Source organism: Lutra lutra, chromosome 13 (genome assembly GCF_902655055.1).
Source record: "Lutra lutra chromosome 13, mLutLut1.2, whole genome shotgun sequence".
Classification (NCBI taxonomy): domain Eukaryota; kingdom Metazoa; phylum Chordata; class Mammalia; order Carnivora; family Mustelidae; genus Lutra; species Lutra lutra.
This window is the reverse complement of record NC_062290.1, coordinates 44,624,910-44,648,777: the sequence shown is the minus strand read 5'-3', so window position 1 is coordinate 44,648,777 and position 23,868 is coordinate 44,624,910. Positions and strand designations below refer to the sequence as shown.

General features: G+C 38.9%; 1 protein-coding gene and 1 pseudogene across 1 annotated transcript in view; one reads left to right on the top strand and one right to left on the bottom strand.

Annotated features, from left to right (window-relative positions):
• The window catches only part of ADAMTSL1 (ADAMTS like 1), a 932,409-nt gene that overhangs the window by 559,553 nt on the left and 348,988 nt on the right, over positions 1–23,868 (bottom strand).
• Positions 11,413–11,871, top strand: LOC125083431 (60S ribosomal protein L23a-like; annotated as a pseudogene).

Below are 23,868 nucleotides of genomic sequence, written 5' to 3'. Positions count from 1 at the left end.
GTGGGAGAGCGCGAAGGGGGCCAAAACCCACACCCCTTCTTCCCGTCATCACTTCAAAGATTCCCCAGGTTTGTGTTGCTTTACAGACACTCCGGGGTCCAGGTGAGAACAAGTTTGAACAAAGTGTTATATAACAGAGAAAAAAATTTGCAAGCCACTGTTTTACGACAATGACAAGACACGTAGAGGACATCTAGACAGGGAAATAAAAATATTACACCGATACATAAATAGACCCTGAAATATTTACATCTCCCACCGGCCAAGGTTAAATGAGTTTTATTGGTGTGGAGCAATGTAACTGTCTAAATGAGTAGAGGGCTGCGGGGAGGGAGCTGTCCGTCCAGCCTGTGGGTCTCCCCTAGAAGGCCTTGCAGGGGAAGAAGAACTAAAAGGCTGTGGGATGAAAGGAAAGCCGCTTGGCAGGGGGCAGGAGAGGAGAGCAGGCTCTCCCAAGCCCAGGTCAAAACTGCAAATGGACTCCATGATTATGAAAAAGTGAAATCTTGCTGCTAAATCCATTAATGGTCATAAAAACGTCATCATTCTCCTCATTAGACAGGGCTGTTCTTTATTCTTTTTGGTTTCAACAATGTCAGCTATTTCACACCCACCAAACTGCCTCTCCTGAGCTCTGTCTTCCTCTCCTGACCTTCCTTCAGCAATTCATTCTTCTTACCCTAAGGGCTCCCTTGCGCCCTCAGCTGGCCGTGTCAGGAAGTACAAAGAGGTACTTAAATGTGAAACCTCCTCAGGGGTGACTCTGTTGACCTTCAGGGTACCTGAGGTTGCCAGCTAAGGCCCTGGGAGCTGAGCTGAGTAGCATGGACCTGGCCACATGTGTGGCAAAAAGGAACAGCCAATGTTCCCAGTTCCCAGTGGAGCATCCTAAAGTAAGGAGGCCATGAGGAGGCTTGTGAGAGAAAGGCAGCCCCGAGTGGGCGCTGGAAGGCCAGAGGAGCTCTGCTTCCTGAGAGGAGTGAAAGTCTAGAGAAAGGTCTTTAAGGTAAGCAATTTAAGGTGAGGTCAGAAGCCTCTCTCAAAAGAAGAAATTAGCACATAGTTTTATCTTCAGTTTTTTTTTTGTTTGTTTGTTTTTACTTTGTACATAAATATTCCTTGATTGTTTCTTAATTACTTTAAATGTCTGACCTGTTGCTCCGTGTCTAAAGTGCCAATGGACTACCCAGACCATGCTAGACGCTTCCCAAACAGGATCCTTTTTCATTATTTGAGGATATTTGATGAATGGAAAAGACAAAAGTATGAGTTTCTATGTTATCTGTCCCTATGTATTAAATCACCCTTAATAAATAAATTTTTAATTTTTAAAAGATTTTTAATTATTTGAGAGGGACAAAGAGAAAGCACGGGCATGGGGAAGGGGCAGATAGAGAGGGAGAAGCTGATTCCCTGTTGAGCAGGGAGCCTGATGCAGGGTTCAATCCCAGGACCCTGAGATTATGACCTGAGCTGAAGGCAGATGCCTAACCGACTCAGCCACCCAAGTGCCCTGAACTTTCTTTTATGGGAATGGTATTCAGTTAAATTCAAACCCAAGATGTCTCATTAATGTGGATCTAACTCCTTACTATATACAACACACCCTCAACTACAAAAGTGAGAACAAAATATGTGGTAAGATTTTAACGTTAAAAATTAAATTGCCTTGTTTCAAAGAGCTCTCTTTCATTAAAAACCTTTCAAGCACGGGATTTTAAAAATACCTATAAATCTATGCCAATTTTAATTATTAGTAAGAAACTTATACAAGGGCATTAAAAGAGATTATTAAAAAAGATTATTAAAAAAGATATTTAAAAAGATCATTAAAATGAGTAAGTAATTATTAGGCTGCTAGGTGTGTAGTTAACACTTATCAGCCTTAAACAAAGAAAGGACTTAAAACATACTAAAATCTACCAACAAATAATTATAGTGTACCTGCTATATGCCTAGCACTCCATTTAGCACCAGAATATTCAGAGTCTGGGCTCTCAAATACTTTGTTTCACTGTAGAGGCAAGGCCAAATCATGGGGGAAAAAAAAGCTTCCTATTCAAATAGCTGAATAGGAAACCCACATAATGAAGGGAGAAGTAGTATGAACGACTATTTTTCTTCCACAACATACTAAAGGAATATGAAATTCTTCTATCAGTAACCATGGCAATGGCTACTTGGTAGGATGGTATAGGTGGAATGGGGGGGTGGGGGGCATTTCCTCTTGGCCAAGCATCAATATCTCAGTAGGGCAGCGTTACATGTAAAGCTGCTCCACAGGTGACCAGAAAGCCCTTACTAGCAGGGCAAGCCCCCTCTCCCTTTGCCCCAACTCTGCTATCCCAGGTCATGGAGAGTTGATGGAAGGGCTGGAGAAATACAATATAGGAACTCAGAAAAGGGGGAGGTCATATAAATCAGAACTTTTGACAAACTTAAATGAAATGGGACTTCCAAAGATGATACAGCCTTAATGCTTGGAAATAAATACAATCTTTCATTTGGAATGCAATCCAAGGCCTCTCTAATCATGTATCTCAAGTTTAGAGGACTTGCCAATGGCACAGAGAGAGACATTTTTTTCATGTATGTGGAATATGAAACAGTTACAATTTAAATAATTTTAATTTTTATCAAAATAATTTATGCTGACCATTTAAAATGACAAAAAATTACTCAAAGACTTAAAACCAAAACCAGTGGACTCAAGCAGATAGTTTCCCCTCTATCCTCTACTCCACCAAAATAAAGCAATCACTTTTTTTTTTTTTTTTAGCCATTTCTTCTGCTGTTTGCTCTCTTTAAAATGATATGTGGGGGGGCGCCTGGGTGGCTCAGTGGGTTAAGCCGCTGCCTTCCGCTCAGGTCATGATCCCAGGTCCTGGGTTCGAGCCCCATATCGGGCTTTCTGCTCAGCAGGGAGCCTGCTTCCTCCTCTCTCTCTGCCTGCCTCTCTGCCTACTTGTGATTTCTCTCTGTCAAATAAATAAATAAAATCTTTAAAAAAAAAAAGGTAGATAATTCCCCTGTTATTTAAAAAAAATGCTATGTGGGTTTGCAACCTCTTGATTTATCAAACTAAAATAATGTATTGGTTTCTCATCATGTCAAATTAGGAATTTAGTCCTTTTGTACTGCTAGATCGGTATTCTAATAAACTGTATCTCATCAATTTTAAGTTCTACTATTTTTATGCATTTCAGTATCTCTGAAATTGATATGTACTTTATAATGAATATGTGTGTTTTTTAAAATTTCTCACTGGCATGTAAGATAATGTGCATCTTATAATTAAAGGTAACTTGGGTTAATTTTTTATGAAAACCATGTTCTGTATTTCATTATTATGACTACTATGGAGGTAAGCAGTGACCGATTACATTTTTTTCTTCAAGAATTTTTACCTCCACTGAAATAATTGTCCAATTATTCTTATCAAAAATGTTTTAACCTACAACCAATTCATCCCAAACATCTGTAAAATGCCTCTCAATATCATTTCTTCCATAACCCCAAACTGTCAGGTAATCATTAGTTTTAATTTTTGTAAACTTCCTGCTTGCACACCTCTGCTCTGCTGGGCTGAGTGCTTGAGGCTTGCTGTTTGGTTGCCAGCCTGGGACTCCTCTTTGCCCCATCTTAAAAATGTCCTTTGCTTTTCCCCTTTATTGGTTCATCTGCTCACTGGATCTCATGCTGTTTTTAAAAGCATATCCACAAAGAGCTTCCATAAAAGTAATTTTCACTTAGAATTCTGGAAGCATTTGTTCCACTGCCTTCTGGTTTCTAATGTTGCTAATGAGAAGACTGATAGAATTTTGATTCCAAGTTCTCTGGAATACTTGAGGATTGTCCCAATTTCCCTGGCGTTTTGAAGTTTTACCAGGCAGTATGCTTTAGTGTGGATCTTTTTTCATTTTTGGGTTTCAGATTTTTGCTCCTCTTTGGCCATCATCAGCCCAGCTCTGGATCCACTGACCTGTTACTGCAGCTTCTGGGCATCTGTGACCCCTGCTGATTCTCACCCCGGGTCTCTGTTCTATCACCCAGGCTTGGCAGTCTCTGCTTTGCAGCCAACTTGGACGCAAGCGAAGAGTTCCAGATTTGAAAAGAGCAGTGGATACCGTGGTCCCATGATTGCCTTCCCCGGACCGAACACGGCGGTACTCAGAATCAAGTCAGCTTCTTGTGCTCTGTTCATGAGATCCCACATCTCATCCTGGAGTTCAGTTCTAAGTGATAATTAATAACAAGGCTACTCATACCTTTACACAACAACATCAACTGCCCTTGCAACTGATACTATTTTATGGCACCTGCTTAAAGGCTAACTAATGTTAGACATATTGACTGTTTTTTACTCAGTCTTTTTCCCAATCAATGGAGAAGATGCAGATAGACATTGAGGGGGAAGAAGCTCAAACGTATACAGTAAAAACTCCACAGGGAGGCAGAAATACGGCAGCTTACAGGCCAAGCACTGCAGTGACACTTCCTGCGTTTGGAAATCTGGCGTTCACCCTTACTCACTGCAGGATTTTGTGAAACTTACCTAACTCCTCCAAGCCTCAGTTTCCCCTTCTGTAAAATGATGATAGTAACAGTGCCAGTATCACACAGTTACTGTGAGGACTCGGTGAAGACTGAGTAAACAGGTTGCCGCGCTGACTCTTGTCCTCAGCTGACACTAATTATGCGCCAGGAAAATGCTTCCCCCAGTCTTAATTTTTATACTCAGACAATGAGAATCCTTTGAGTGCTTGCTTTGTAGGGTGATTTCAAAGAACAAATGTTTAAAGGATCATAAGGCACCTGCTGACGGCCAGCTCCCAGTCAGTAAGAACTCACTAGAATTTGGCTACACACACAGGCCACAGGTATCGCTCTGTCATCAAATATTTTGAGCTGACCGACCCTGGTCTTCTGAGTCAAAATTCAGTGCCTTGTGCCGCATGGTCCCTGCTACTGGAGTCAGAGCAGCTCCCCACTCCTTTTATTCTAGACATTTCCTTTTCGTCATTTGATTTTGTTTTCTGGTGTCACTTCCAATTAAGAAAGAGAATTCTTTCTCTCGACAACTCATGGACCATATTTCTTTATTTTTACACTGCACCGGTCTCGGGCAATTTTAGCATTTGGTCTCTGGCTCCCTGCGTGTAATTGCTGAATTCCATGCCCTTCCCTTAATTCTAGCCTCCTCGGAGTTTACTCTTTAGTCTAATTGTCACCCTCATCCCACTTGTGAAGTCCCCTCCGGTCGCAGCCCTGGGAGTGTATCCTGGCACAGAGAACCTGGGCTCCCTTGGAGCAGATTGAGAAACAATGGCTTAGCTGAGCAGAGGCGAAGTCAAACCTGCAGGTCTGTTTTTATGATGCTACTTTATTATACCCTGTTAAAGAAAAAGGTAAAATAGGAAGTGGGACTGAATGATAAATGCTACCAATAAAACAATAGCATCAAGTCTCTTGCTCCAAAAGGATACCAAATGACCCCCAAAAGACTTTAACCGAGGTTCAAAGAGTTCTCCTTTCTGAAATACTAGGTATGGTATTTTTTAACAGAGTAAATAGAGCCCCAGAGATAGTAAGTCATTTAAACACTCCTCTCCCTTTCCCTTCAGTTAAGAGGAGCCAACTTAATATATTTTTCTTCCAATTGAGCTCAGGGGACCCTATTCACTACTGGGGGGGCTATAAAAGGCATTTAGAAGGCTAACCAACAGCAAAAGACAGATGGCAGTTTCCGCAGCAATCACAGGTTCATCTGAGGGATGCTTATTAAGGCCATGCCATTTTCCAGAGCCTTTTGACACACATCCCTTTTGAATTTGACCCCTTTAATTTTCGTGTGGCAACTTGCAGCTCACGATGCCTTGGGGCTAGTTATAATAAGTTCATGTCTGAGATTACACATCTGATATTTATAAAAAGACAAATACTCCAGAACTTTCTCCAGGCAGGAAATGACAAATCTTTGGTAAGCTATTTTCGGGACTGAAAAAAAAAAAAAAAAGAAAGAAAGAAGAAAAAAGCTGGTGATGAACTAACCATTGAGAGTAAAATGATGTTGCCTTACTACATATTGAAACCAGTCCCTTCTAACAAAAATGCCAAAAGCCATTATCTATACAATTTAATATTGTGCAGTAAGTCCTTGGCAATCCCCAGTAATCTGCAGCATTACATAGTACTGTACTGGGTGGGACATGAGATAATACGGGCTGACTTAATTAGACTTGGGGATGCCGGCAAATCATGACTCCGTTAAGTCCAACTTTGTTAGTCCTCAATGAATTCCAGTTGGAAAATATGATCTCAGGTGATAACATTTCTTTAGCTTTTTTGTATCTCTTTTTATTACATCAGAGAAGCCTGGTGGTGGTGGTAGGAATGGTGGCCAGTGGCAGTTCTGGTATGTTCTCTCTTAAAAAGTATTCAACTTCAGGGTTTGCCAGAAAGCATTACTTAAGCCTTGGAGATACAAAGTCTCCCAAAGCAATGCTGCATTTTTAGTTAAAGGTACAGATCCTTAGTCACATGTATCTCTAGTATGAATGAGAAAAACAAAGAAATCATTGCGATAGGACTTCCTGGTCAAGGGTGACCTGTTATGAAATGCTCAGTCTTGGCCCTGGGAATTATTCAGAACCAGGAAAGTCTAGTGAAAAATTGGAACTTGGAACACAACTTTTTATGCTATCCTCAAAAAAAAGTTTACCTTTAATTCATTTTTTCTATTTTGAGTATTTCAGACATACAGAAAAATGGAAAGAATGATACAGTGTAGCAGAATTAAGATTCTGTCATATGTACTTTGTATTTTTATACATCCATGTATAGATACACATGTATAAGATATATAAAAATACATTTTCTATATACTTACATATTAAATACCATTATCACACCTGAGATAAATAACAATAATTCACCAATATCATCCAACATCTAGCTCATATTAAGTATTCATTAATTGTTATCCAAAAACCCTTTTTATAGATTGTTTATTTGAACCATAATATGGTCAAGGTTTGCATTCCACATTTGATTGTTATGTTCATATAGTTTCCTTTAGTCTAGAATAGTCTTCCCAGCTATTTTTTGGTTTTGTTTTTTTTTTTTTTGTTTTGTTTTGTTTTTTAATTTTATTTATTTATTTGTCAGAGAGAGTGAGCACAGGCAGACAGAGTGGCAGGCAGAGGCAGAGGGAGAAGCAGGATCCCCGCTGAGCAAGGAGCCTGATGCGGGACTCGATCCCAGGACGCTGGGATCATGACCTGAGCCGAAGGCAGCTGCTTAACCAACTGAGCCACCCAGGCGTCCCTTGGTTTTGTTTTTTAAAGATCTTGACCATCTCAAAAGACCAAGGAGGTTGCTTTTTGGAATGTTTCACATTTTGAATTTGTCTTATTGTTTCCTTGAAATAAATATCATTTAACCTTTTTAAAAAAAATTTCCTGAATTGACTATCAATTAGAAGTTAGGCCCAAAGACTTATTTCAGTGTATGTCAGGATACTTCCCCGAGTAGGAATTTAACTTTATATTGCATCAGTATTAGGAGATGCATAATGCCAGGTTGGCCCACTATGGGTGATGCTAAGTTTAATCACTTAATTAAGGCGATTAGGGACAGATCTCTCTTTTTTTTTTTAAGATTTTATTTATTTATTTGACAGAGAGAAATCACAAGTAGGCAGAGAGGCAGGCAGAGAGAGAGGAGGAAGCAGGCTCCCTGCTGAGCAGAAAGCCCGATGTGGGGCTCGAACCCAGGACCTGGGATCATGACCTGAGCCGAAGGCAGCGGCTTAACCCACTGAGCCACCCAGGCGCCCCAGGGACAGATCTCTTTATGGTAAAATATATTTTCTCCTTTCTGTTATTAAGTTAAAAAAAGTCTATAGCAATTTTGATATTAAATCATTATAGATTTGAGGAGGTTGCTGCCTGTGTTCTCCTCGAGGATTTTTTTTTTCAGCGTAACAGTATTCATTGTTTTTGCACCACACCCAGTGCTCCATGCAATCCATGCCCTCTCCAATACCCACCACCTGGTTCCCCCAACCTCCCACCCCCTGCCCCTTCAAAACCCTCAGATTGTTTTTCAGAGTCCATGGTCTCTCATGGTTCACCTCCCCTTCCAATTTCCCCCAACTCCCTTCTCCTAACTCCCCATGTCCTCCATGCTATTTGTTATGCTCCACAAATAAGTGAAACCATATGATTATTGACTCTCTCTGCTTGACTTATTTCACTCAGCATAATCTCTTCCAGTCCTATCCATGTTGCTACAAAAGTTGGGTATTCATCCTTTCTGATGGAGGCATAATACTCCATAGTATATACAGACCACACCTTCCTTATCCATTCGTCCGTTGAAGGGCATCTTAGTTCTTTCCGCAGTTTGGCGACCGTGGCCATTGCTGCTATAAACATTGTGGTACAGATGGCCCTTCTTTTCACTACATCTGTATCTTTGGGGTAAATACCCAAGAGTGCAATTGCAGGGTCATAGGGAAGCTCTATTTTTAATTTCTTGAGGAATCTCCACACTGTTTTCCAAAGTGGCTGCACCAACTTGCATTCCCACCAACAGTGTAAGAGGGTTCCCCTTTCTCCACATCCTCTCCAACACATGTTGTTTCCTCTCTTGCTAATTTTGGCCATTCTAACTGGTGTAAGGTAGTATCTCAACATGGTTTTAATTCGCATCTCTCTGATGGCTAGTGATGATGAACATTTTTTCATGTGTCTGATAGCCATTTGTATGTCTTCATTGGAGAAGTGTCTGTTCATATCTTCTGCCCATTTTTTTTATGTCGAGGATTTTGATGATTCACAGACCTATACTCCTGGGACAATACATTTTATGTTAATAACAAAAATCATTATAGATCCATGTCATTCAAGAATTAACCTCATATCCAGGAGCAAGTTTGGAGAGTGTACCTGAACTCTTTAAAATTGTTTGCAAAATGTCATGTATATGCATATACATAGAGAAGATGAAATTAATGAAGTTTTCAAAAGAGATGAAGCCCCAAAGCGATTAAGAGCAACAGCTGCAGATCAAAATGTTCATTTTTGAATTCCATTTTAAAGATTTTATTTTACTTTTTAAAGATTATTTTAGAGAGAGGAGAGACTGCAAGCTGAGGGAGGGGCAGGGGGAGAGAAAGAACCTTCAAGCAGACTCCCCACTGAGTGGGAAACCTAGGGCGAGGCCAGATCCCGGGACCTGAACTGAAATCAAGAGTCAGATGCCCAACGGACTCAGCTACCCAGGTGCCCCTAAAGATTTTATTTTTAATATAACCTCTACATCTAGCATGGGGCTCAAATTCACAACCCTGAGATTAAGAGATGTATGCTCTATTGACTGAGCCAGTCAGGTGCCCTCTTTAATTCTATTTAATGCCATCCATTTTGCTCTCTCCTTACTCTGGCAATTTGGGACTCCCCACCCATTAGTAAAGCTAACGATTTACTGACATGCGGCCTCATTGCCACAATTAATGAACTCATCACCTTTGGGTGGTAAAGCTGTATATACAAACCATTCTTACTGTGACCATAAAAACATTTAAGAAGCATTATTGAGACAGGAGCATGGCATACACATGTTGCAAAGGGAACAAGTCATGACAGGAGGTGTAGCAGGGAGAGAGTCAGCCAAATCTGTGACTAAGCAGATCCTGGCACTGATAAAATGGAGAGAGAAGTGAAGAAGTTAGAAGAAGAAGAAGAAGGGAGAGGAGGGAGGAGAAAAGAAGGACATAGCAGTCCAATATCAACAATTGAGAAGTAGTATGGCAAACCTTCCCTTCTCCCATAAAACATTTGCTTAGCCGACCTCCTCCTATTATTAGTATTCTATTGGGTCTTATTTATCACGTGACTTCATACTGCAGATTTCTGCTCTTGGGATAGGGGAGAAGGGGTCGCAGAGCTCAGCTCAGATTGCCCTCTGCCCCCTGCTGACTCTTGGGAGATTTTGCTACAAAGGTCCCAAACACCGCCAGAGCATTCTCCCTTACTGTCGAATCCAAGATGGGCCCAGACTTCCAGCCCTGCCATCAGGCAGCACCACCACTAGACTACATGGCTCCTTTGTGCAAATGTGGAGGAAGGCAACCTGTCCAGGCAGGTGAATAAGACAAAGTACCCATCCCAGTCAGATACTCCCAGCTTGGCCACCAGCCCCTGGCAGGATCTTGGCTCTCCTCACCCATGCAGCTGGGCACTATTACTCTTATCTTTAGCACATTAAACAAAAGACCACAATGAGTAGATACAGGGAAAACAATTCAAGGAAGAACTTCCCTTTCCTTCTGTTTCTCATATTAGAGAAAACCTGAAGAATCCAAGTTTATAAACAGATTCCTGCTAAGTATCCCAATCCAGTAATAAAGTGGGTTTTTTGAACTTGAAGAAAACCCACTCCACATCAACCTGGGATTCAGACGATTTTTGGCGTGAAATTTCAGGTTGGCAATTACAGGTATTTCATTCATATTGGTTCATTTATCCCCAATAATGCCTCTGTGTTTTATAATGAAAACCTCAGTGCAGGAACTCTCTCCATAAGCCCATGCAGCTGGATGACAACTTAGATTCATGGTTCGGAGTCTGGTAACTGATTTTTCCTATTAGCTTTAAGGAAATATTTTCCCTGTTATTTCAAGTTTAGTACAGTTTAATATGGCTATTACAATATATCACCTACTCCTCCACTCTACCCCCAACCCACTTTTGGCCGATTAGAAGAACCATATTCCTTATTTAGTACTTGCAAATCCTTCAGTTGTATGGTCTGTGTAAGTAACTCATACAGTGTCTAGAACTAACGCCACTCTCTGGGCAGAAGGTAATGCATCCTGACAATGACTAGTTAAGCAGAAGTTTATTTTCCTTCCTCTATGGGCCAGAGCCCATATCACAATCCCACAGAGGAGAAAAAAAAAGAGCAAATATCACATGAGGTTCTCAGTATCTAATTTTCCCCAGGATTCTTCCTTTGCTCACTCTGGCACAGCCTGAGAATTACTGTGAGGTCAGCAGAGGTCATCTTTATAACCACAGAGCCCTTTATGTGTGCCTTCCAACGTTTTCCTCTGAACCAGGTACCTGGGGTTCCCTTGTTACCAAGAGCTTCACCACACTAGCCTGGCCCAAGAAACCTTGTTTTCAAGATGATGGTTGCCTGTCTAGTCAATTACCATGATTTTACAAGTTAACAAGTCTCAAGTTATTATATACACCTGCCTCCACTGTGGTAGACACTATGTATTTTTTCTAGACAAGGAGACCATAACTATAACCTGTGGACCAAATCCAACTCGCAGCTCTTTTTCTTTTTGAATAAAGCTTTATTGGAATACCCATTTATTGGGAAATCCTTTTTACTGAGATGGCACCAAAGGCTAAGAAGGAAGCCCCTGTCCCTTCCAAAGCGGAAACCAAAGCAAAGGCTTTGAAGGCCAAGAAAGCAATGCTAAAGGGTGTCCACAGTCACACACACACAAAAAAGACCGACACGTCACCTACGATCCAATGACCCAAGACTCTGCATCTCCAAAGGTAGCCTAAATACCCTCCAAAGAGCGCCCTCAGGAGAAACAAGCTTAGTCACTGTGCCATCATCAAGTTCCCCCTGCCTACTGAGTCAGCCATGAAGAAAACAGAAGACAACAACACACTTGTGCTCACTGTGGATGTCAAGGCCAACAAGCACCAGATCAGACAGGCTGTGAAGAACCTCTATGACATTGACATGGCCAAGGTCAACACCTTGATCAGGCCTGATGGAGAGAGGAAGACATATGTTCACGATACTTTGGATGTTGCCAACAAAATTGGGATCATCTAAACTAAGTCCAGCTGGCTAAATCTAATTCTAAATTTTTTCACCATAAAAAAAAAAAAAAAGAAGAAGAAGACTCCTTTATTTGTAAACTGTCTATGGCTGCTTTCACATTACAAAGGCAGGGATGAGGAGTTGTGTCAGACACTGTATCATTCGGCCTGTAAAGCCTAGAATAGCTACTTTCTGGCCGTTAACAACAAAGAAATGGCCAACACTGACCTAAACAATAGCCATCTCCTTCTTCCTTTTTGGTGTACAGAACTCTAGCCATCTGGTATTTTGTTGCTGGTCTATCTTCCCTATTGATGTATCTGGGCACCACCTGCCATACCCCAGCACAAAGGAGTAATTCCAAGGGTAGAAAGTAGAATCCTTTAAGGCTTCTGTGATCACCTGACTATAATGACCTGCCTGCTCTCTGACCCTACAGTCCTATGACCTTATCCACTGTGAGAGTGGTCCAGTCCACTTTTGGATGCCTTCTGCATCCACACAGAATCCATGGGATAGTTATTTCCTGTTTTCATCTTTTTGCAGAATGAAGAACTGGGTAGAATTAGTTTTTCGGAAAGACCTGAATTCTCCTCCAGGGTCTATAATTTTCTAGCTCTGTGACTTTTGGTTCATCCCTAAAGAAAGCACTTGGCATGCAGTTGTGCCATGTTTGAGGAAAAATGTGAAGACAGAAGGTCTCACCTTCTTTACAGAGTTGCTGAGAGATCAGGTGAGATAAGTCAGGAGGGAACAACCAGCACTTAGTATCACTTAATACTCTCTCAGTAAATATGCTTTCTCTTCTCATCCCAGCTGGTTCTACTCTAGTCCTAACATCTCCAGTTCCTTGATGACGATGACTGGCCTTGATTCCCTAAGACTGAGAACGCGCATGGTACCCTAGGTTCCTATAAACAGCTTTGCTTGCCATTTGATCACCCCGGTAAATACTCTACTTCTTTCAGGGAATTCTACCCCAAAGATGGCACACTTGACCAGACTTCTGCTGATTACTTGCTTTTCACCAGCTCTAGCCCTGCCCAGGATCCGAACTTGGTCTGAACATTTCAATTAATGGTTCTTGGGAGATACCTGAACCTTTGTTTAGGAATTTGGGTTACTATCCCATTTATCAAATGATCAGTTTCTGATTTAGGTGATGCTTCAGCTAGCTGGTTCATCTATGGCAAGATGAACCCATCTTGGTTCAGACCCAGGCTGGTTCATCTATGGCAAACTAAGCCTTGTTTCTAGTCTCAGTCCTATTCTCTTCCCTCTGTTCAGGTTTCCCTGGTCCCACAAACTCTAAAAAGTGAGAGAGTGGTGGAACTATATTGCTATATTGCTTTGTCCTCTGCTATGCTCATACAGTAATAAACACACATCTACTACTCTATACCATTACTTACACTGGCAGCATGGCATTTTATTTAATAGATATGCTAAAACCTTATTATTGGGCATTTAGTTTCCTTCCCATTTTCCAGTGTTATAAATACTACATCAACAAATATGTCTGTACTTGTAATTTTGGTCACATTTCTAATTATTCTTTAAGATAATTCCTAGAAGTAGAACAATACAATAGCTAGGTCAAAGGATATTTACAATTTAAAGTTTGTCCAAGTCATGTTGAATGGTAACTGTTTACCCACATTCTCAAACGTAGTAGGTATGTATCTAATGATTAGCTAAGAATATCAAGAGAAGGATAAGCTTACTTTAATTTACTTCATATTATAAAATAGATCTAGGTCCAGACTCTGGGATTGGACACTGCAAAGAATCTGAGCAACTTCTCTCAATGGAAAAGAAGTATAAAATTACATAAAATTATGCAAAACAGCCATTTTAGGGACTATGAATAGCCCAGGCTGGCAACAGTTTGATAAGTGTTTATTCTATGAAAAACTGCTACTGTATTTGATTAAGAACTCTGATTTTATGGCCTTTTTATGTGAGTGTGTTCCATCCCCTGCAAGCCTAAGTGCAAAAATCCACAGCTTTATCAGTTGAAGGTGATGAAGTTGACTTGGAGCAGAACAGCTAGAAATAAAAGGGAGAGAGGATTTTAGAAGTGAGAGAGTTACAGAAGTGCTGTGATAATAAATTCTCCATATATGCCTGGCCGACTGCTAACCCAAATGTGCTTGACAAAAATTAAAAGCCTGGAGATGGGGCGCCTGGGTGGCTCAGTGGGTTGAACCTCTGCCTTCGGCTCAGGTCATGATCTCAGGGTCCTAGGATCGAGCCCTGTGCCGGGCTCTCTGCTCGGTGGGGAGCCTGCTTCCCCCCCACCCCCACCCCACTACCTGCCTCTCTGCTGCTTGTGATCTCTGTCAAATAAATAAATAAAATCTTTAAAAAAATAAAAAAAAATAAAAGCCTGGAGACACATAAGAATATGCTATTCCATTGAGTGTGTCCTGAACTCACACACAGATTAATAACAGGAATGGGAACTTTTTTGACTTGACTGTGTGAGTGTACCCTTTGCCCTATTTTTGGTTGGCTGGCCACTAAATTACACAGATGCAAGGAAGATGCTTAGGAAGTCATATTAAAAAAAAAAGGAGGAAAAGAATTGAGTAGAGAGAGCAACAGCTGCATATTACAAGGAAAACAGATTTCGTTTCAGACACATTTCGATTCAGGAAATTTACTTACCTACAAAGCCTCCACCACAAGCTTTCTTCTTCTTCTTTTTTTTTTAAGATTTTGTTTATTTATTTGACAGACAGAGATCACAAGTACGCAGAGAGAAAGGCAGAGAGAGAGGAGGAAGCAGGCTCCCTGCCTAGCAGAGAGCCTGATGCGGGGCTCGATCCCCGGACTCTCGGATGATGACCTGAGCCGAAGGCAGAGGTTTTAACCCACTGAGCTGCCCAGGTGCCCCTCACTACCAGCTTTCTAATATAAAATAGAATTCAGAATTGCTGCAACATATTATCTACAATGTCCACATTTCAACCAAAACTTACTAGATATTCAAATAAAACATAAAGAAAGATCATACTCATTGAAAAAAATATTCCATAAAAATGGACTCCAAGCTGGCCCATAACTTGCATTAGCAAAAACTTTAAAGCAGCTATTATAAATATGTTCAAAGTTGTAAAGAAAAATATGCTCAAATACTTAAAGAAAAAATATACTATAAGACAGACAAGGCTTACAAAGGAGTAGAAATTATAAAAATAATCTAATAGAAACCATAAACTTGAACTTAAAAGGGCTCAACAACAGATTTAAGAAGAAATAAGAACCAGGAAACTTGATGATAAAGGAGTATCTAAGTAGACAATTTGAGAACACAAGGAAAAAAATATTAAATAAAAATGAACATAGAGCTGGGGCATTTCAACACACATGCCATTAGAATCTCAAAAGAAGAAGGGATATAAAATATTTATATTTTATATAAATATAAACAGAACAATTATAAACAATTATATAAATATAAGCAGAACAATATTTGAAAAAATAATGTCTAAAACTTACCGAATTTATTATGAAATAATAGTGAATTTTACTAATTTAAAATTAGCCAATTAAATTAACCAATATTAATTAACTGGCTAGGTTAATTAATATTACTTAAGATGCTCAACAGACACTAAGGAGGACATATCAAATCAAAAAACACAGTTTGATATCTCAGCTAAAATTCTGAAAACAGGTGCCTGGGTAGCTCAGTTGGTTGAGCAACTGACTTCAGCTCAGGTCATGATCCTGGAGACCTGGGATGGAGTCCCACATTGGGCTCCCTGCTCAGTAAAGGGTCTGCTCCTTCTTCTGACCTTCCCTGCTCATGTTTGCTAGCTCTCATTCGCTCTGTCGCTCTCTCTCAAATAAATAAATATAATCTTTAAAAAAAACCCACTGAAAACAAAAATTATGTAATGGTTCTTAAAAGCATCAAGGGAAGAACAATGTATCATATACAAGAAACAAGATATAACTAACAGAGCTCACTCTTCATCAGACACAAGAGGCCAAAGACACTGGTATTATGCATTCCAAGTGCTTAAAAATAAAGCAACTATCAACTAGGAATTCCATATTCCCTGAATCTATTCTAGAAAGTGGAAGAGGAAGTATAGACATTTTGAAATAAGAGAATTTGTTACTAGCAGACCTGTGCTACTAGAAATGCTGAAGAGATTTCCCAAAACAGAAGAAAATGACAACAAACTGTAAGTTAGATTCACCAGTAAGAACAAAGAGCACCAGAAATGGTGTGTGTGTGTGTGTGTGTGTGATTGTACATATATAATACATGTATGTGTGTGTGTGCATATGTATACAATATCTGCTTCTTTCAATTACTTTAAAAGATATGTTTCAGCTTAAACTAATTCTTTGTTACTCTGTATTGGGATTTATTATTACATTTTCATGTCTTATATGTATTTATTATTTCTACTATAATTATAGATGTAGAAAATCACAAAAAAACACAAAGTGAGAGAAAGAGCTATACTGATAAAGAGTTTCTATATTTTAACAGAAGTCAGTTAACCTCAAGCAGATTATGATAAGGGAAGGCTGTTAACTTTAATTTTTAGAACAACCATCCAAATTAAATAAAAGAACTCTAATTAAAATAGCATATTCAGAAATTTTAATACAAAACAATGATGCAAAGGAGAAACAGGGACAACAAGAACAACAAAATGTCATCCCTAACTCTAATCATACCAATAAGAACATTAAAATGGGAATTGACTAAACACTCCAAACAAAAAGTAGAGATTATCAGGCTAAATTTTTAAAAAGCTAGATCTAAAAACAACAACAACAAAAAACCCCCCAAGATCTAAGTATATATGTTATCTACAACAAATGTACTATAAATATTTAAAAGGATATGTTTTAAGTAAAAAGATGGAAAAATATACCATGTAAACGATAAGCACAAGATAGCTGGAAAAGCTATAGTAATATCATACAATTTCCTAGAGAAAAATAGGAATATTTTGTAAAGATAAAAGAATCAACCAGAGATCTAATAATTATAAATTAATGTATATGCAGCTATGTAGCTAACAATAGAACGCCAAAACAACTGAAGCCAAAATCAGAATTTAAAAACAAAAACAGACAAGGCAATCACTCTAGATGAAGGTTTAAATTCTTTATAAGCAATAATTAGGCCAAGAAGATAGAAAGTCAGGTAAACTCCAGAATTTTTTTAAAATTCATAAAGCACCTGACCTAACTGACAACCATAGAGAACTCCAGGCAATAACAAATAGATGTTCTTGTCAAGGGCATATGGTGCCTTCACCGTGTAGGTCATAAAATAAGCCTAAATATACTTAAAAGAGTTGAGAAAAACTTTACCAGCAACATAATTCAATTAGAAATCAATGACAGAAATACATTTAAGAAATGTGCACACAGTCTCACAATTCAAAATAACACATGGGTGAAAGAATAAATAATAAAATATATTAAATTGACAGAAAATAAGACATCAGATAAAAATTTGTGGGTCACGAGATTCGGCAATCCCAGTCCTATGTATTTTTACAAGAGAAATGAAAACATGCCTGCCTAAAGACCAGTGTATGAACAGCTATAGCAGTTTTATTAGTAATAGTCCCAAACTGGAAAACAGCTTCAAATGCCCATGACTTATAAATGGATTAATGAGTTCTGGTGCACTCACACTAATGGACTAATACACCACATTAAAAAGGAACGGACTACCGATTCATACAAGAACGCGGACGGCCTTCAAGAACATTATGTGAAAGAAGTCAGACAAAGACACAAGAAATCATCTATCATCTGGTTCCACTTACTTAAAATTCTATAAAAGGCAAATCTGTAGTGACAGAAAGAGCAGTAGTCGCTTAGGGCTAGGGTAGGACCAGGGTGTGAGAAACAACTGCAAATGGACGGAGAGCACTTTTTATGGTGATGAAATTGTTGTGAAACTTGACTATGGCTGCAGGTAGTTGGAAGACTACATACATTTCCCAATACTCATAGAACGATCGACTTAAAATGGGTCAACCTGATTTGTATGTAAGTTATATGTGAATAAAACCTGTAAAATAGATGGGTATGAAAGGATGCCAGAGTGCTATGAAGAACCGTTTTTACAAATAGCTATAAAGTAATGTGTACAGTAATGGGAGTAAGTGAATAAGGTCTCTCTCACCCTCATTTCACTGCTTTTAACTTCCTTGTTAGAGGCAATGACTAAGAGGTCTTTTGAAATTAGTTTTTACTCTTTCTCTAAATACTCCCAACTGAATAGTATTGGTTCCTTCATATAAAATACCAAATACAAATTCTGCCCAGATGGACAAAAGATGTATTGTCTTCAAACCACTGGGTTGGCTCTCTTATACTTAACTTTTACTTCAGATATCCAACTTTAAAAGCAACCAGATGAAGTTTTATGGAATTTTGTGGGGGGCGGGGGGAGAAAGAAGACGGCAATGAAGAAGAAATAATGAAAACAACTTTTGCTCATGGGAGGAAACTTTCTGTGCCAACTTTTAGTCCAAAATGATCTTTTGTTGGCCAAGTTCCAAATTCCTCTAAGTACAGGCTTATAATGGAAGTGCTGACACACTCTGAAATGTAGCTGCAAACAGGATAATAAAATGAATGACAGGTAAGTCTACTTACTATCTTTTATGATAGTCTCCTTCCCTTGCAACAAGTCATCTCCTTTTCATTTTTGTTGCTATTGCAGAATTATTCTAGAAAAGTCGCTGAAAATCACTCCTTTTCCAAATTCTGTCTTTATGCACTCCTTATCTAATAAAAATTAACCTGGGTGCTGAAATTCTTCAGACTTTTTTTTTCTGCCAACATGGGTACAATAGTTGTTTGGGATTTTTTTGTTGTTGTTGTTGTTTTTTGCATCAAATATAAGCTTGTTTTTCATTTCACCCATTTCTGTTGTCTTATTAAATAATTCAGACATTGCAGAATTCTTGGTGAACTCCTAGTGCCTTCCATGAAGAGATCATCAATTTCCATAATTGAAAAGAATCAAGATGAATAAGTGTTACTACTTATTTCGAGGAAAGAAATATTGACTCAGTTTGCACATGTTGGCTTTTGTACTCTATATTTCATGGTATATGAAGAATTGGCCCACCAAACAATGCCGCATTATTACCATATGTTAATCTGAAGCTTAAAGTGTGAGAGGAAAGAACACTAGATATCATGTACTATTTTTTTTAAAAGGTCTCAAATAAACTGTGTCTAGAGATTAGGTCAATGATTCAAGCTTTTCCATAACCACTTGGAATAACTGAACTAAACCACTTACAAAGAGAATTCATAGTTTTTACTTTTGCATTGCAAGTGTGAAATACTTAAAATTCTCCATTCATAGTTTCTCTTCCGTGGCTTCATCTTGGACTCACCCTCCAAATTATTTAAGCCTTAATGTTAAACAGCTCTTTCAAATTATGATTTGTGTGCACACAAGGGGCATGACTTACATTGTTAAAAGAAGCATACCTGAGAATTTCCTGAATTTAGTGCATATAAAAATCTCTAAGGGTCTTTCTGCACAGTTGATAATGATTAAGATGTAGACATTTGATACTCAACTGTAGAGGACTGATCACTCAGAATTAGGTAAAAGGCTGTGGAGCCTTCACATCATATTTTGTCCATTGAAATCTAGGTTCCATCCAAGGAACTGGATGGAGTTTATCACATGGCTGGCACCATGGGTGGAGTGAATCTGGTTTTTAACTTTCCAGTGGGTTCAGCACATAAAACCTGCAATTCTAATGGTGCTGCTATTGAGTATCTCACTAGTAGAGTAAGAATGATGCCAAGGACTAAATCAGCTAAAAATACATTCTTAAATTTGAAAGACGACTGTAACCAGAAGGCCTATATAGCTAAGATTAGTAAAGATACCAGCATTACTCCTGACCAATTTTCCACTTCTTTGCTTATTAATAAATGTCTTAATTCTTGTGGGGAAGTAAAAGCCACAGTGGCTGTTACATCCCTTCTGGTATATAATATTAAGTGTTCCCCTAAAGAGGTCAATACCACAGTTAGTTATATGTATTGGAACATTTTGTGCCCCCCCCGCCCCCATACCATAATCATCTTGGTATAGACAAAGGGTGTGTTTATTTCCAGTATCCTAATCCTGTTTCCTTAAAAAAATTTCCCTGTCCCTCCACTACTTTACAATTTAGACAAATGATGCCTTTACTTATTAAAAATAATATAATAATACGAGGGCTCTCACTGGGCAGCATATGGGATACTGCAAAAACTTGTACATATTTTAATTGCTTTGAGTCCAAAAGAAGAAATGAGCCTTTAATGATAAGGGAAAGCTTCATGGAGGAGATGGGAATTGGGTGGGAAAATGGGTAGGAGAGGGACAAATAGATTAAAGAGACAGGAGCATCGAGGATGGCCTTCCTGATTACCAGGAAAATCATTTTTTGGCAAGGGGCAGATGGGAATGGGTCAGCATTCAGGGAGTGCTTGTACCTTCTACCTCTATAAATCCTGCAGCTTTAATAGGACTCCAGAAAGATACTTTCAGTTATATAAATTCTAAACATTTAGCATCAAGAGAGAATAGGAACAAATCTGCCATTTTACAACCACCTCTATTTGCTACATTTTAATTTACCTCCTCTATTTGTTAAAGTGATGCTAGGTGCTGGAACAGATAAACTCCCCAAATTCTATTAGCGCAATAAACATTTATGTCTTGTTCATGGATACGGACTACTATAGATGTTCCCATATGGGGGGCTTTCTACTTCCCTACCACAGAGTCATCCTGAAACTTGGGGTCTTTCCATCTTGTGTTCATACCCCTTTCTAGGGTGTTGGCGATCTCCTCATTTAGAAGAACAGGGAAGGAGACCATGGGGAAGATACATATGCCTCTTTAATACTTCCCAGAGGACATGCACCACTTCCCCTCATATTTCCTTTCACTAACCAGTCAGTGTCCTAATTATATACAGTTATTTCCCCATGATGACTCAACTTTGGGGAGGGAAACGTGAAATTCTAATGGTCACCTACCTGTCCCTACTGTACCTCGAAACAGTATATATGTTTTAGGTCATTGTGTCTAAATAATCTTGCATTTTTGAATAAAAGTCCCAATTAGGCAATATGTCAACTGGATTATGAAATATTAATAAGGCTTACCTAGAAGTCAGTCACTCTTAGATTAATACTCCTATTTCTCTGCTGGCATTGATTCCATTCAATTATCACCCCATAAAGACTTTGTCAGGGATTCAGCTCCCCAACAAAGACTTCCGGCTCTAGGAAAGGATAATAAGATAATCCTGTCTTTGTGGAAGTTAATATTCCAGTTAAATTGTCCCACTGGATGTCCTTTTGGTTTCTTATGGGAGTAAGTCTAGTACAGACAGCACCAGAATATAAACCTCCCAAAAGTTGCTGTTCCAAAATCCTGGTCCCTGAGACTCACTGTGCGGAGGCAGGAGCACATCCGTGAGAAAGTAGCATACATCTAAATAAGCAGCCGGAAGACACAAATAAAAGAATAAAAGATGCAGCGGAAACAATCTCTCATCACTTTGTGCTTGGGGTAGCACTTCCCATTTGTTTCAAGTTCTGGGAAAGGTTTAGGGTTTGGCCTTGAACAGCACCCAAACTAAACTGCAAGGGGCTTGTCCATGCTCTTTTCCAAGGAAATGGACCTCTGTGCTTCACCACATTTTTCAAGCAGTTCAGTTATAAAATGAAGAGAGACATTTTTGCAAAACCAATTAGTGACCAAGATGATGGTGCTCTAATTATTTTTGTGTTTTAAAAGAAAATTATTGCCAAGTTTATCAACAGTGAGAGCACATTATCTGTTCTTAGAAAACCATTACATATTCTCCCCCTGGCTTTTATTTTTTTTAACTGGTGTTTAATTCCCAGGTATTTTTATTTGATGTTCTATGTACTTTCACAGGACTCCCAAGTTTCAAGTTGATTTGAAGAATCTATGGAGAAGGTCTCAAGAAATTCACGCAGAAGGATCCTACAATACTATTTCTTCATTTGGCACATGTTTATTGAGCACTTACAACATAGAGACCCTATGCTAAGTTCTTTGAAGTTACAATAGTGAATCAATCCCTTTCCTCCAGGAATTTATAACATAGCTATAGAGATTATATTTGTATAAATAACTGTAAAACAAGAGTCTAAAAGCTATATTTGGCATGATATCACATCATATTACCTCATTCTCTAGAATATTTTCCATAGCACGAGAAGGGATTATTTATCATTGTTATATTAATGTTGACCAAAAACATTTTAACGCATAGCTGGTTTGCTCTCTTGCGCAGCTACGTGATAATATAGACAGGCTAGGATCTATACAATGCCTTATACAAAATCTCAGAACTATAAGAAACACCATTTTGTAGGTGGACAATCTTCTCACTGTAGGCTCCTTTGAAAAATTTTTTTTAAACACCTTATTTATTTGACAGACAGAATACAAGTAGGCAGAGAGGCAGGCAGAGAGAGGAAGGGAAGCAGGCTCCCTACTGAGCAGAGAGCCCGATGCGGGGCTCGATCCCAGGAGCCTGGGATCATGACCTGAGCTGAAGGCAGAGGCTTTAACCCACTGAGCCACCCAGGCGCCCCGGCTCCTTTGGAATTTTAAATGTTCCTGAAAGTTCAGCTTACTGAAGGATACAGGTTCATTTTTGGAGGGCCTTGACACTCAATTTTATATACCACAGCAAGAAAAAAAAAACATAAGAAAATATCCAATGAACTGTCACCCAATAGCCTTGCTTTCCAAAGTCAAGCACAGATAAAAGCTCTTACTAGGGAATAGTAAGAGCACCACGTAATAGTAATAGTAATAGCACCATGTGCTATTTAAGAAAGAATCAATTTCAGCTTTCTTCCTTTTAAAGTACACACTGACAGTGAGTTGGTCTGTCAGCTGAAAAGCTATGTGGTGATTTACAGAGGACTCTACTGCCTTTCTCTCTTCCTTTTTCTCTCTGGCCAACCCATGCTGCTAGAAGAAAGGAAGAACATATTCCCCAGGGCCTAGTGAAATGAATGGAGGCACTGTCAGCCCAGAGAGGACAGGAATACTGCACCCATGTGTCATAGTGTTCTTGCCAATGTCCCCTCCTCTTTCTTCCCCTAAATATTTTTAAATGACTAATATCTTACCAAATGACATAAAAGAGCAATTCTGAAATTTCATCATGAGTATTTTCACGGAGCTACCGTAATTTTGTGAATTAAAGCAGATAATTAAATCAAAAGAAAGAAACTAGCAAAAGGGAAAAAAATAAGTAATCTTGGGACTACTACACACCAAAAGGAGGTTATTTTGTTCACAAGTGACGTGTTGTAAAACACAGTTACCAGTAACTCCAACCGCAAACTCCTGAATATAGATGACAGGAAACAAGAGATATTGAAATAGACACAGGGACTGAAGCTACCTAGTAAACTGCGTTCCAAATATTTAGCATAATTTTCAGCTTCCAAAGCTTATGCTAAAAGACACATAATCCTATGTGGCTAGTTATAGCAACAGAAGATTCCTCTCTTTTTGGATTTTTTTGAAAATTTAATAAAAAATCTCTTTCCTGTTTAAATGGTAGTTCTCAGCACAACAGTTAAATGTTTTAAATCTACATATTGGTTTTGTAAAATACAAGTTAGAAACTGGTAGATCTAAGTGTTTAAAAATAAAGTTGATTCCAGCGTTCACGCTGACAGAGATGAGTGAGATGATGAGAAACTAGATCTCGGAGTAGGAAGACATCTAAGGAATCTTTCATTCAAAGAGGAATGTGTGTATCAAAGGCATCACAAGAAAATATCTTGGCTTCTGGACTCAGTGTCTTACTTTTCCAAGATTAAGACTTTTTTTTTTAAACAGGGTAAACAGATAGCCTCTGAGTAATCCAAGTAAGGCAAAAGTGATTTCTCCTTGATTTCCTATTACTTCTCTAAACTTAAGAAAGATGGTTT